Raw genomic sequence first — 15,475 nt, forward strand, 5'->3', positions numbered from 1 at the left:
CGCAGAGGTTAACTATGAGTGCTTGTCTGTCAATGATGGCTGAAATTGACTACATTGAGGTCCTTCATTCAAAATCAATGAATCTTTCATAGGTCTGTGTCAATGTTCCTTTTGAGAAAATTCTCGATATTATTGGCTTGTCGTCCACGATTGAGCCACTAGGACTGTAACACGCTGACCTTGAGTAACACTGATAATTGCAGACAATGACTCAAGTGCTTTCATGGAGACAGTCTGTTATTTAGCTTCTATCCTCTGTTGAAATTCTTTTCTCATCAATCACTGAAGTACGACTGCAGCTGTCTAACTATGACTAACCGCTGTGGAAACCACAAGGATGATTTCCATGCCACTGGCCGACCGTAAATCCAGGGATCGGCCTGAAACATCTTCGAGCCTTTCCCTTTGTCTCAGACGACGTGTCGGCAAGTCGTGATTAAATCCCCGCCTCTGCTAATGCCGAGCAAAAGATTAGAGGGGACAAGCCATTTTCTGCTCTTGTTACTTCGTGGAAAGACGAGCTGAATTGAATTTGTATGGACTCAGCGGGACAACACATCCACTTACGGAGGGCAATTATTCTGGCGAGAGCACTTCAAGACAAGTCACACTTCATAAGTCCGAGTCATTTCACAGAATAATTTCCTCCAGAAGCCGACGCGGTTGTCAGAAGTTCAAGCATCAAGAAGAGTCGCTCTGGTGGTTATCTTCTATGTAATTCAATTTGTTGCCCGCCGCGCAGGGGAGGGGAGTCGCAGTAAACTACTGCAGGCGAACCATTTGTAAAGGTAATTTTGGTTGCTTGTTGTAAAGCTTTGTAGTCGCACTGCTTTTGTGCCAACCTGACAGCATGTTCACCAGGATAGATGCCGTGGAGGCCCCCAGTGATGGTGGCGTTTATAATCCACGCGTGTCACGCTCTCTTGGACAGGACTGTGACCTCACACTGGAAGCTGTCATCTTTTTTGGTCCAATGAACATGTCTTCATACCGGTCATACACGTGAACTCGTGGTGCCCCTATTCTGTTGGAGAAGGAATTGTTAGCAGATAATTCATTGGCTGCTGATCAGATAAACAAAGTACACATTGACTACCTAGCTAATCTGGGAATCACTCATCTGTTACGTGAAACCCACAACCATAATTAGATAGAATTAAGTCATTAGTATATTTGCATTATCTTCAGTTGTCGGACTGAATGGCAGCCACGCTGCTATGAGGACCCTGTGTACGGCATCACCTGGAAAATGGTTTTGATAGAAAATGGCTCCACAATTGCACACACACACATATATTTTTTTCTCCTTTGCTACTTGAGGGCCCTTGTGGTCACAAGAGGTTCTCAAGTCTTTGTATTTCAGTTTCACATCAAGCAGTTCAAACTACTTACTACGAGGAGTCAAGGCTGATGTTTTACCAGTTCAGAATCAGAATCAGAAAAGAATTTATTGCCATGGTCAGTGGGGGTTCCAACAACAAGGAAAGTGCTTCGAAATAAAGTGCTGTTAATAAAATAAAATAAAATAACAAAGGCTGATCACAAATTTAACAGTCTGATGGCTGAGGGGAAGAAGCTGTTCCTGTGACGGGAGGTTCTGGTTAGGATGGACCGTAGCCGTAGCTGTCAGCTCTGATCTGACCTGCATGTCTCTGGGTCCTGGAGACCCAGACAGTTGCAGAAAGAAGCACAAAATAAATAGATTTTACATTATAAAATAGAGGGGGAAAGTTAAGTATGCTATATTCAAGAGAGTAAGAAGCCATATGCACAATGGTGGGAAGCAAAAAGACACCTTCTGGAGAACAAATTGACATGGAATGATATATATTTATGCAGTAGAACGAAGGACTGTTACTGCTGTCCGTCACATGACCATTGCCTTGACCCCCACTGACACTTGAATCAGGGATATCCACAGTGTCATGGCTTGTGAGCTCATTTTAAAATAGCCGCGCTATAGTGGTTTTCTGTCAAACCGTGTTTGAAATCCTATTCTTAATCAATAAAGTACATTTTGTTGGCACAATGGAACTGTATGTAACCAAACCAAAAGTATTTCTGGCGTTGACCTGGACATAACAATATGATTCTGTTGTTTATTCAAATTCACTTTGACATTGAACCAGACGGGACTGCTCAACGGCTCAGGGACAATTCGAGCCGGACAAAGGGAGGGGGGGGGGACAAAGGAGCCTGGTCCTTGTCTGTGTTTACCCCGGCCTCCTACGAGTCCGCAGCTTTTCAAACAGCAGGGAAAGTGGGGATAGGAGCCGGGTAAGCCCCGCCTACAACTTGACGTCGCGTGCTTGTGATTGGCAGCCGGTCGTCCGGGAGGAGCGCTGCAAACACGAGCTGGAATGTGTGGGAGTGGGTGCACTGTGTAGCTGCTGATCCTGGCCGGTGAACATCGCGCGGCTGCCTCTGGTCCACGCCACAGACCTCTTCCACTGGATTTTATTTATTTGTTTTATTGCTCTTTTTTTCTGGGACGAGGAAATAGTGGCTCTGACGGCTGAGAACCAGAACCGAAGGTAGAAATGCGCAGGTAGACGGGCTGAGGAGCACCGAGTGTCTGCAAGTGTCCGTGGAGGTGAGTGGAAGCAGCGAAACTTTCCCCGAGATAATCGCCCAACTACGGTCCCTCTGGCTTCAAAAGCGACATCCCGGTTGATAAACGTGCTGTGGAGCTTATTCTCCGGGGCAGTAGGTCAGTGGATCAGTCACGCGTGGATGCTGCACAGCGGCGCAATTCATTTCACTTTGGTGGGTTTGTCGTAAATAAAGATGGACCCCGAGCAAATTTATTCAGCTCCGTAATCTGTTTAATATCAGCAGTTTAAGCCTCGTTTTAGAGCACAGCATTTGTGTATAAAAATGCACAAACAACAGCTGTCAATAAAATTGACAATTAAATATTTCAACATCATTTTGAAGGCTTTTGTTTATGGCTCAGAATGAGGAACACTGCAGACATATTTCAAACATTATACTAGTCATACATTTCTATGTTTAATATCGGTGAGAATATATATTGAGGACATTGTTTTCCTTCATAAGCACTAGTCAGCCATGGGATTATAGGTTGACCCACCGTTGTTGAGTCTCTATTCAAGTGTTCCCAGTTTGCATGTTGTGGTCCAAGGAACGTGGAGCGGTGGATGGGGTCATGGGCGGCCGAGGTTCACTCTAGCAGCAATGAATGTAATATGTAGAGTCCACTCTTGTGGAAATTCCCAACAAGGGTCAAGTGACGTAAATACCGCCCTCGCTCATCAGCTCAGGCCCTGTTGTTATCAGCTTGTGACCCATTAGAGGTGTGAACATTGAGTCTGTTTTGGCTGAGTCGGATAGTGGCAGAGCTGGTTTATATATTGAGCCCCATATGCAGCAAACCTGGCAATTTCCTCTTCCAACCAGAGTTAAGATTTTCTGATTATTTCTTCTGTGGACAAAGTCATGTGCTCATGGAAGAGGGCTGGCCACTTTTCTTCCTAGAACTATCTGCAAAAGGGCTTTTTAAATATCGGAGACCATTCGGCTCCTCATATGTTGTCCTTGTTTTATGTGCTGAGAGGCCACATGACTCTTGTCATGTCGCATTCCTATCTATAGATTTTCTCCATCTGAGGTTGAATCAAACGATAGACACTTGTTTGAAGCTCCCTGCCAATTCATTTTCTGAATCGAGGGTTCTAAATTGGGTTTCACTAATGTGACCAGAATATATAGGCCGGTCTGAGAGGCATGTAAATACACGAGGGGATTGTATTAAGTGATCCCATAAAGCTTTAGTCCCTGGGTTTTGGGTGGGTCAAAGGGCTTTCGGTGTGCTGTGATCTATTGTTGTGCGCCGATACCACCCACAGTGGATCTTCCAGCTGGAGGAGAAGAGATAAACACAGCAGCACTTGGACAGACTGGGCTCACGTGTGTGCTGAGAGTGAGCCGTCGGCTGTCAGGAGGCGCAGCAGTGATTGTTCGCTTATTCTCACCTGCCTTTTCTTCCTTGCTCTCTTTTAGAGACGATCTGGATAATACACATGACTAATCATTCTCCATTTTCATGTGTGTTTATGGCTATGATGAATTGCTGTGCTGGATTTAATTTTAAACAGAAATTACCACTGTGAATGTTTGAATATTAATATGGGAACATTTACGTAACTAATAGTCAGCACTTGAATTGGGCTCTGTATTGGCAGGTATCTTCTGATACGATACGTTACGTATCCCGATACCGGGGTTGTGATACGATACTTTGCGATGCTGTAAGTTCAGCAATATATTGTCACAAGAACCACCACCTTAAGATAATCGACAAAATAACTCCAGCATACAAGAAGAAAATGTTAGCATTAGACAGCAGGATGTATCTGTGTGTTAAATATTGATGTACAAAACTTAAAATATCAAGACAAAATCGCACAATTAAGTTTTGATAGTTGAGTGTATATATATTTTCTTATACCCCTACACTTGAATATTTAAAAAGAATAACTGTGGGAATTACATATTATTACATTGGCAACAGGGGGCACTAATAACCATTTTCTTGGCTAATACCAACTTTATTTTTCAGAGTCCAACTGGGAATTTTTTTTTTCCAATTTCTCCCAGGCAACTAAACACATACAGGTCAGCTCCATCATTGTGTAATTTGCAGTGTACAACTTTAAGGAGCTATAATGTTTATTGAATAGCATTTGTTTTTTTTAAATGTACCTAGTTATGTTATTTTGGTTGCCCAATGCAGATGGCATCATAACCCTCATATCGGCCCCAATAAATCGGTTGGTCAATTTGTAGGTGCAACCCTTGCTAAACGATACATTCGCATAATGTAAAAGTGCAGTTTTGAGGTGGCACTGGCTTGTTCTGTGAAGGCTGTTGGAGAGAAGCCAGGATTGGGAATCCTTACTTCAGTTGTTGATAAGGATTTGGGAAAGTTTGCTTCACGAGTGTGAGGCACATGGAGGTACACTGTTTCCGTGTACTATGCACAAACCAGCCCAAAACAGGAAAATGTTTAATCGTACGACAACGCAGTCTTCAATTTGAGCTTCCTCCCAGCTGCCAGTGCTGTTTCTGAAAAGTGAAATCTAAATGCTCTTTTTGTGCAGCGCCAGACTGACTTTGATATGGTTAAGTGGAGGAGCTTTGCTTCACCGCCAGCCTGTTTGGGCTGTGGTTAAGCCTTTTGAAGGGGTCTGAAGACGAGGGGGTAGTGGGCCTGTGCCAAGCCGAAACGGCTTGCTGCTGGGATGCAATAACAGTCTTGGTTCCCAGAGTTGAACACAAGCCTTCACTCACCTTTCTTCCAATGGCTTTCTCCACCAGCCATTCACTTCCACACGCACACTACATACCCACAAACACACAAGTGTGTTCATCGTTTCAAACTGGATTTGGATTCTCCCAAAGGTACTCAAAAACGGAAACATTCCTCTAAAAGGAACATTTAAATAATACACCTGAACCTTCATCAAGATTGCATGTCATCTTGTTAGAACCTTTTATCCTAAAATGTGAAATGAAAAAAAAAACCACAAGCTTTAAGTCAGATGTGTAGCACAGATAAAATGTCACATGCCTCTCTTCATATATTTGGCTTGCACATGTTGATGTCAGGAAGTGGATGATTCCCTCTGCAGTCAATTGCTTCGCTTTAGTAGGTATTTCTGCAGAGTGTTGAATGAAAGATTCATCATTTTTATGAAACATTTATTGATTGCAGTTGCAAAGCTGGTATTTAAGGCTACTAATGGTCTTTCACCACACAGAGCACAGCAAACTTTGACTTCCCAGGTCTGCCGTGGGAATGGTGCAGCTGTTTGAGCCCAATGTCAAACCACCTTTTTAGAAAGACTGAAATGAAAAAAAAAAACTTTTTTTGGCTTGCCACTCTTAATGAAAAAAATATACGCAATACATCCATCAATTATTCACTGCTCAGGTTTAATTGCAGAATATCTTTTTGCCTTGCGCCCAACAGGAACATTCATCTGGAATCATGGGGAAATGAACCACATAACCCTGCTTCAGAGTCAACTAACTTATCGTATACCTCTTCATTCACCTGTGCTTTTAATGGGCTGGAATGACAAGTGTTTCTTGCCTAAAACCTGAGATCTATTTCTGTACTTGAGCTAAAAAAAAGTTGGCATAAATATATTCAATGCAGCAAATTGTCCAAGTGCAAGAGGTAATTCTGAAGTTAAAATATTATTTTGAAGAACCAAGTAGCAGCTCCTAAATGACCTGAAGAACATTTAAAACTGTTTTTTCTCTGCACATGTGCGTTTGGGTGGTGAGTTGAAGGGCTGACTGTGGTCCTTGCATTCTTACCGGAGGAGCGGCGTCTTCAAGTTTTCACAGCTGATAGTTATTTCATGAGGCGCGCAGACAACCGAGACCTCAGAGTGCTCTGCCGCTACAATGTAGATAGAAATGTTTTTTTCCTCACGCCTTGCGCCTTGTGAGAGCTGGGACGTAGATGCGCTCTGAAAGTCAAGTGATAAACACTACTAAAATAATAAGTCACATCTCCAGCTGAGATTCCAAATATAGTCTGACCTTTGAGTCCGCATCTAAGCTGCTTTGGTAGAACTGCCTATGTTGTTCGCAGATGAAGGTTTGCAGGATTGTTGCGAAACTTCTTTACATGATTTCATATACTATGAAGAAAATTTAGCATGATACTGTACATTGTACTCCAGAAATGAAAGAAAATTGAATAAACAGGAAATAACACCCATATTAGAGTGATCAAGAAGTTAAAAACATGAAGTGAATATATTTTGTTTCCACAGAGGATGTGGGCCATTTGAAAGCGTTTTATGGGCCTAAAGTGGCCCCCGGGCCAGACTATGGTTGCACCTCTTCTGGACCAAAGTGAAATATTCAGATTAAAAAATGGATGCAACACCACGTTTGGACTGGTGTAGAATCTCTAAAATGTGACATTTATGGCCTTGGTGTGCCTTAAATTGTCCATCAAATCCATCAAACTCACTATACAAACATTTGCCTCTTTGTGGTGGTTATGTCAATGTTGTAGAAGAAGCCAGTCGAACATGTTCCACTGTTTGCGGCCTTCTAACACCTCACAAGCACTTCTGTTTGCGCTCTGTGATTCATCACACCGAAGGAAAACCTCTGTTTAGACTGTGGTTTTTATGACACCAGTGAAAGAGTATGGCCCAGTGGCTCTGAGTCAGAGGTTATCTTCCTGAAGAAGATGGTCCAGTCTTATCTAGCAAGTCTTGACGCGTCCGCCTGACAATCACCGCTAACTCACAAGGAGTCGGGAGATTTGTGGTGTCAAGAAGGCGGGTTGGGGTCGGTACAGGGGGTTAAGTGGAATGTGGACGGATGGGCGGCGGCTGGGAGGGGAAGGTTGAATGGGACAGTGACGGGTGGCAGGAAGGAATGAGGTGTGGTGGGGGAGGTGGGTGGTGATCTGATAAGTGTTATCAATAGGTTTTATCTAGTGTTGATGGTTGGCTGAAATACTTGTAGAAACAATTAGTGGCTTTGCAGCAGGATTAACACTCAGAATGTGTTTGGATGTGGGACAACGCATGCTCTATAGAGTAGTGTGGGGTGTTGTTTTTTTCTGAACTTTTTTCAGAAAATGTGTGCGTCTCAATACTGACATGTTCACAACAATACATTAGACAATATCCCCCAGATAGCCTGTGAGTTACGCTTTTTTTTTCCCCTGCTGCCCTTCACTGCTGATGAAATCTTGCTCTCAGCAACCTCCCAAAAATGACTGGTGACATGATGGTGTGGTGCAACTCATCGCTCTCGCTTTTAAATGCTGCCAGCTAGAATATAAAATGTCAGAGTTGAAGCGGGCGAAAAAGTGGCGTTTTCAATACTGACTTGATCTTTAAAGCCGTCGGAGGGGATGGAAGTAAAGGTTTCCTGGAGAGTCTCGTTCACCTCATATGTCATTTAGCAGTGGTCTGAAAGACAGTTCCAGGCGACGTGTGAATCCCGTCATACATGTATGAAGATGATCTCTGCTGTCCACGCAGTGTCAGCTGTATCGGCGATGATGGCTTCAGGAGCATTAGCCCGAGAGGAACCACGGCTTTTGTAGGTCACTACAAGCACGCTGAAAGTGCCAGCATGGATGTAGGGCAGTGTGCGTGGATCAGAGGGATATCTGAAGCTAAAATGTGTGCTTGTCTTGTGAGAGCCCTTTTTAGAAGGCAGTGATAAGTGGAGCATTCTTGTGCTACTAATTAAAACTCTCTTTTTATAGACTACAGCTTCCATGTTTGCGTGTGTCGATAATTTTTTCTTTCCATGTGTTTTTTTTTTTACATCTGGTTCTTTTCCAGTCCCTCCCCATCTGTTGGCTCTCCCTCCTGCTCCGGCTGATACAATTCATGTAGTGGGGAGAGAGCGTCCTGCTGTCTCTAAGCAGATCGGCACTCTTGATGTGTGTTATCACTGTAATCTCAAACTACATTACTTCGTCTTTATAAATGAATCCAGCCTAATGAACAAATGCTTACATGACACGTGGTCACATGACACTTACTTACACACACCTCTCGCCATGGCAGCTGGTTGGATGGCGTTATTATTGCCGTAAGCGTTTTAGGGGCATAAGCCGATAATCTGTCTGTTTTGGTATTTGGTTCTGGCTCCCTGTGCTGTGACACACAGCTGGATGACAGATCTTTGGCTCACATTGGAGTGTTATGTAGTCTGTTGCATTGTTTTTTCCAATATGCGATTGACAGAAGAGGTTAGTCATTTAGTAATAGTGACGCATTTGTTCAGTGGAGCCTTCTGCTTTATTCTGTCTGATAGCATGTGTGACGTGCTGACAACTGGCCAATCAAATAATATATCACATCTATCACTTTAAGGCTTTTGACGTTTAAGCTGTAGCTGTAGAAAGATGTTTTGATGTGTAAAAAGTTACTTACATCCACGTGGAATTGCACTTTTTCCTGGATGATTTTTTTTTTTTTGCCAAAGAAAAGTTTGTTATAAAAGCTGAGCTATTTCAATTTGTTCCATTTATGATTGAGAACAATGTAGTACATATGCCAGGCCTATAGTCGGCGCTGTAATGCTATCACTATAAAACTAAGAAAACAATGTGAAGCTCGTGCGGAACACAGGTGACAACAGTGGAGGCATCATTTAAAAAAAATGTAAATGCATCCACTGTGGAACTTAGATTCGAAAAGTACTGGACATGGTGACTGAAAATGCTGGATTTGTGTGGACAAAAGGGCCCTCCGACACAGAACCTGTGTGGGTTCGACCAACTGTGTTGCCGTGTATGGGGTATTAGGAGCCATATCTCCAGAGGCATTTCTGTGAGAAGAGTCTCAGGCTCTAATCCAGGTGCCTGAAGATGTGACTGTTACCAGTCAGTTATTCAAATTATTGCACCTATTGTTTAAAGTCTGTCTCTCTTTTGTTTGATAGTGAGGTAACATTCAACCTACAATCCTGACCCCTTAAAAAGAGCTGTAACCCTAGCTTACACTCAGTGATCAAACATCTTTCATATTCAAACTTGTCCTTAACTGGCAGAAAAGTTTTCCATGGTTTGGCGTAGGGATCTGTATTGGCAGATGTTTTATATGATTCGAATCCCAGGATAGAGAAGTGATACGATGCATATATTGCAATACTGTATCTACAATGCATTGTAATTAGAGCCAGCATTTTACATAGTACAACATAATGTGCATGAGTTTATTGTTATGACGTCTGTCCAGTCAGGCTTTCAGTAAAATTTCACACTCCTTAATCATCAATAATACTCCAGCGTACAAAAAGAAAATGTTAGTATTAAATATGTCACAAATGCAGCAGCACATGCTCCTAAAACTCATATAACTGACTACAAAATCATGAGTGTGTCACTATTTTCTTACACATCTAGTTTAGCATGCACTGACATTAAGGTGCAAAAGTATACTATTGCACCTTAAATGCTTAAATGCTATAGCGTCCTGCCCCTAGAGTGAGGCATCACAGCCTGCTGAACCTACCAGGAGGCACAGTAGGAGCCGACTGGCCCCTATGAATGGGTGAGACTGATGACAGACAGGACTCCACTAAGATACTTCTACCTGCATGGGGTAGCTGGTTTGAGTGGCTTGTGACTGGTCTTTTTAGGGCCATTGAGGGGTCATGACCTTGAATAAGGTCAGGCAGTGAAAGTGATTTGTAATGCGGAGCAGCCTTCTGGAAGTACTGTGTGATATTTGCTAGTCACATCAGCTTTTCTCCTCATGACAAATGCTTCATTGCATCATTACAGTTCGGCAACTCAGACTGCAGTCAGACAGCACTTAGCTGGAAAAGATCAAACAGTTGGTGACTAATGTTGTGATAGACGTAGTCTTCCAATTCATCACGTGGGCCATGTTTTACTACGGTAATGGGCTCAGTTTAAGTGATCAGGATTAGGTCCACTAATGCCACTGATGACTTGCTGGAGCGGCGGTATCTTGTAGCATCTAACAAGACTTGAACTCTGATCCGTCTGTCACACAGTCAGGATCCGGAAGACAGCAGGAAGTGGGTGTTCCCATTAGCCGGGACACGAAACTGTGCTGTGGCAGATAAGTACATGAGGAAGGCCTGACAATGTTCTGTCAACAGCAGACTGCTTCACCTTCGAGACAAATACAGAAATGAAGGTCACTGCAAATAATGCTCTCTGGTTTTTGTTCTCTTTTGATGCGGCTGCCAACAACCCACTTCTATTCACTGATAAATGTGAGCTTTGAGCATTCATGGTGGTATGTTAGACATTTTTATGGGGTGGATTTCAACTTTCTCGTACACCTGCATTCCCAATATCTGCTTCCTCCTTTTCCCTCAAGCATGGAATCCAGTCAACAACATTCTTGTCATATTACATCTACATCTCTCCTCTGTGCTCCCGCTTTCATCTCCCACCTCGCCACCCTGCCTTCTCATCAATATACCCACTCTTGCTTTTGTCTGTCTTCACACCATCCTTTGCATTGATCCATTAAATAACTGACTGAGCACCTGTGCTTTTATCCATGCAACCACTTAGCCTGCTGCTTGCCACCAAATTCTGAAGACAAAACTTTTAGAACATATTCACTTAGTCTCATTGTATTCTTGGTTGCTGTTATATCCAAAAGTATTTAAAGTCATTTTGTGATTGATTTGATGTCCAATTTATTCCACAAAATTTCAGAAATGGAGTTTCAGGCGGGTTCAAATTTCAGAGGGGCAGATCTCCCTTGTAGGGCGGGTACCTTGGCGTGCAACTGCTGCCATCCCATATATAGTCACCAAATACATTATTGGGACATCCGTCTCAAAATCCTAGCTATTAGCCTGGTGCTCGGCTTTATTATGATTAGCAGGAAGTGCTAACAAGAGATGCAGCCATGAGTATGAATCATGACTACTAGAGGGAGGAGAGCAGTAGTCAAGGCAACGCTGCAGGATCTGGTGGTGATCATACTAACAACAAGAGAGCACAGACCTCCACCAAGAAGCGAATGTCCACCCAAGTTGCAGTTTTCAACCAGTGTTATTATCTCATGTTAATTTTATGTATATGATTGGATCAGGGGCGCACCAATTGCCTTTTTTTGGCCGATACCGATTTTTTTTTTTAATTCCCAGCAGGCCGATACCAATTTTTTCTGATATTTTTTTTCTCCTCAACTAAATCACGAACAGGAGTCACTTCTTTTTTTTAGATTAATTATACAAACCTACTAAATAACATTAACAATGAACAACACTGAAAAGAAAACATTGCTACTAAATAACAAACAAAAATATCAAATGAATATGTTTTATTCCCTTTTCAATGAAGGATGAAAGGATCAAACTCCCAATATAAACTTCACTTGTTAAACACTGGAATGTGGTCTTGTAACCAGCCAGACCGTTCCTCTTTTCATTTCATTCCTCACCACCTGTCCAAGTATCTGGGGTCCAGGTGCACTACTAGCTGCTGATATGGCACCTCCGGTCTTCAACTACAGGACTCGGCTACTCAGAAGGTGGCAACAGTTTTTTTGGAACTTGATTGAAAAACCCAGTAGAAACTGAGGAAGAACTAAAGATCTGGCCGTTACAGCGTTAAGCATTATTAGGACTTGCATCTTGTATGAAAGTTAAGAGTGTTTTTAATACGTGTGGCCCATTAACATGGAGTTTATGAAATGACGTTGAGGGACATAATTGTGTATATTGCAACCCTGTCTGTTTAATAATAGTGCTGTGATGATCCTGAGCATAAAACGTAGATAGAAATGGGTTATTTTTTCCTGCTCCACACCAAGTCATGAGGCGATGACACGAGAATGTTTAAAAGTCATACCGTTCTGTGGTGGATGGAATAATTGTGCCCCCAAGTTTTTATCGTCTACCAGCTCAAATCTCTCTCCCTTATCATGTTTCAGCCTAGTAAACTGATTTCCTCTCATTCAGGTTATTGCTGTCTGTGACTGGAGATCCATCATGAGTTTGTTAGTTACATTTTCACCCACAATATTTGATTCCTTGCCTCTGAGCTGTGCAGTCGTACAAAATAACTATTGAAGAGCGAGCCTGCATGTAGGTCAGGTTTACTGAACTGATGCTATGATCAAATAATAAACATTTACCTGTACAAATGAGCCTCCAATTTAGGCTTCATAGGGATGCAACGGAGGCATTGATTTTTAGACTCCATCTGATACGTTCAGAGTTGACTCTGTGGATAGCTGGCTGTGTTCCCATGGCTGTTTAAATCTCCCTCAGCATCTGCTATCACAGCAGCCGCTATCAGTGGAAAGAATGTTGCCTTTTCTAGCCTAAAATAACAAATGGAGCTGAAATAACCGATGTTATCCTGTTTGCATGGTGACTGCATTCCAGCGCTGCAGCATAGGTGGTCATTTCTTATCATGATGCACAAATCAAAGTGGGAAGCAGGTCATTGTGTTGATCTCACCACAGTTATGTGCGCAGTATAAACGTGTGATGATGGGTTACTTGTCTTCGGTCATTCACAACTGTTAAATGTTGTAAGTCCCCTTCCTGTGGTCAGGACTAGGATCAGGTGGAGATATGACGTCACAATTCAGTCGTGGATCCTATCGTAAGAAGTGACCAGTTAAGGTGAGCTATGCACCTTTATTTTGGTGCATTTAAAGAAAAAAAATGTATATCTCTATGTACATCTACGTCTGATCCAGTATGGTGAGCTGTGAAAGAGATTCACCCATGTCTGTCTCAGAGGCGGCAGTGGCAGTAAGCTGTCAGGTTGAAGTCTGGGTCGTGGGTGTTCTCACACGCAGCTCCGGGTAAACTGTGGGCAACCCCGCTGTCACGGCACGAACGTGGGGCACAAAAATAAAATGCCTTCAGGGTAAATGTTGGAACTTGTCTGAGGTGTGCGTCTGAACATAAAACCTCCACAGCCTGCATCAAAGTGAGGTGTCAAGCCCTGAAGGTCAGTGCAGACATGCTTTTTAAGTGGTATTGAGTTGCCCTGCGTGAGGAGACGGGATGACACGCTGAGGTAGGCACTTCATCATGTGTGACTATGGACAGATATGACATCATTAGACTGACACTTTTGGTTAATGATTTATGTGCGTGATGGTTATTAATTCCAGATTTGCGTCAGAACAAATTAAGACCAGAGTTTTCTAAAAATGTGTGCTGGTGAGTTGGTGGAAAAAAATTGCAGAGTAGTGGAGATTCACTCATTCATTTATTGATGTGTTCATCTTGCAGTGAGGGGCACAAGCCTGGGGGAAGCCTAGACTGACCAGACATGACCTCTGACATGACCACACCCACAGGCAATTCAATCACAGGGGGACTAAATTCATTTTTTTGAACAGTCTATAAATGGCATTGTGTGATTAAAAAAAACTAGTTAAAACAGTTATTGAGGGCTAATTTTGGCACAAGGATTCTGTGTGGTTTGCGTCATCCTTCACATCGGCTCGCAGTGTTGCCGTTTTTTTTTTTTCTTGTTGCAAAGGTTAATTCTTGAAATGCTTTATCTCCACTTTCTAGTTTAGTGAAGGGCGAAGCTAATATTTGTTGATAATAAGGACATTCTTTGCTATCATCTAGTTTTTAGTCCATTAAAAATTGAACCGTTGAATTTGATTTCAACTGTATGCTGCTTATGGCTACGGTGAGTTGCACAGAATCCTTTCTGGCCCGGATTGGGACTGCCAGCCTTGAGTTTGACACGATTTGTATTCACTTATGATTTGAATGCTTTGGGAGTCAAAGGTCTCGCCAGGATTTGTCTTCGGGATGCTCAGATACAATTTTTTTTCAAAACAAGTAGTGTATGAGTACTTGCAATTGAGTACTTACCAATATAGAGTACACACACCATCACACATAAAGTGTGTAGTTTTTTAAAATTTTCTCTATATATCATTATTTGAGCAACCTTCCTCTGTATGTTTTAGTTGTGCATGGGTAACAGTCACAAGTTTCACTGCAGTACAAACACAGATTTTACAAAATTGTCATAAACTAACGTTCAAATACTGTGCGCTGCTGTAAAGTGATATTGGTGGCCATTGTATGAGTATGAGAACTCAAGCCCGGACCGATTTTCATTCAGCACCCCACTGTACAAACATGCAAAGAAAATGGTGATGTTATCATAGCAACTGAATTTGGAAGCAGAGACATTGTCTGGGGACAGACAACACCATTGAGCTGTTATTATGAGTCACACTTAACTTCAAATCGACAAAACAATAGAAAAGACCCCCTGCACTTTAACCAGCCGAAGGATCCAAATCCCAGTAATACTTCCCAATGTGACAATGACGATCACATGGCTTGTAACCCTGAATTGTGATGTCAACGCAGTGAACAGGACTACAGCGCTGATCCTGAGGGTGAAGTAAATAACCATGCGCCCCCTGCCAGCAAAGCCCTCAACTTTTCAATCCAGGAACGTATAAATGTCATAAAAATAATCTTTGACAGCATTAATCTGGGCTGCACATTTACTGGACCGGCTGAAAGTTCTCACGAGTGATTACACGCTGCTATCCGCTGCCCAAATGTCAGCAGCAGCAGCTGCTTGAACGTCGCCCCCGTCCAGACAAGACTGGCGTAATCTGCTCATCTGTACCATTAAATGTCACATAGGCTCCCAGTGCTGCACCAGAACACACATGCTCTATAATTGGAGCAGGGGGAACAATTCAGCGTCATGTGAAGAGGACTCATCAATGCGCCGACATGCCGGGGCGTAAAGAGCGAGAAAGGACATGGAATACGTGAAAATGTCAGCATGTCGGTGATAAATGATTTGGGGTTTTTCATTACCCTCAAGCACCGATCCAGTGGAGAATATCAAGAAATCCATTAACAGGTTCTGATTTAGTGCGGCGGGATCAGATTTTGTGCTAAAATGATGCACAAAACAACTTTTCACAGTCTTCCCTTCAACTCTTGCTCA

The 15,475-nt window shown here is 42.7% G+C and overlaps 1 protein-coding gene across 3 annotated transcripts in view; it reads left to right on the forward strand.

Moving 5' to 3' along the window:
- The window catches only part of ripor2 (RHO family interacting cell polarization regulator 2), a 55,209-nt gene that overhangs the window by 15,061 nt on the left and 24,673 nt on the right, over positions 1-15,475 (forward strand). The window contains exon 1 of one of the 3 annotated variants that reach the window (XM_053862088.1): positions 2,364-2,593. The exons of the other annotated variants lie outside the window; for them this stretch is intronic. The gene's annotated coding sequence lies outside the window, so the exon portion shown is untranslated. Of the gene's footprint in view, positions 1-2,363; positions 2,594-15,475 lie in introns of those variants that run through there. 3 annotated transcript variants of the gene reach the window in all.

This window comes from Synchiropus splendidus, chromosome 4 (assembly GCF_027744825.2).
Source record: "Synchiropus splendidus isolate RoL2022-P1 chromosome 4, RoL_Sspl_1.0, whole genome shotgun sequence".
Classification (NCBI taxonomy): Eukaryota; Metazoa; Chordata; class Actinopteri; order Syngnathiformes; family Callionymidae; genus Synchiropus; species Synchiropus splendidus.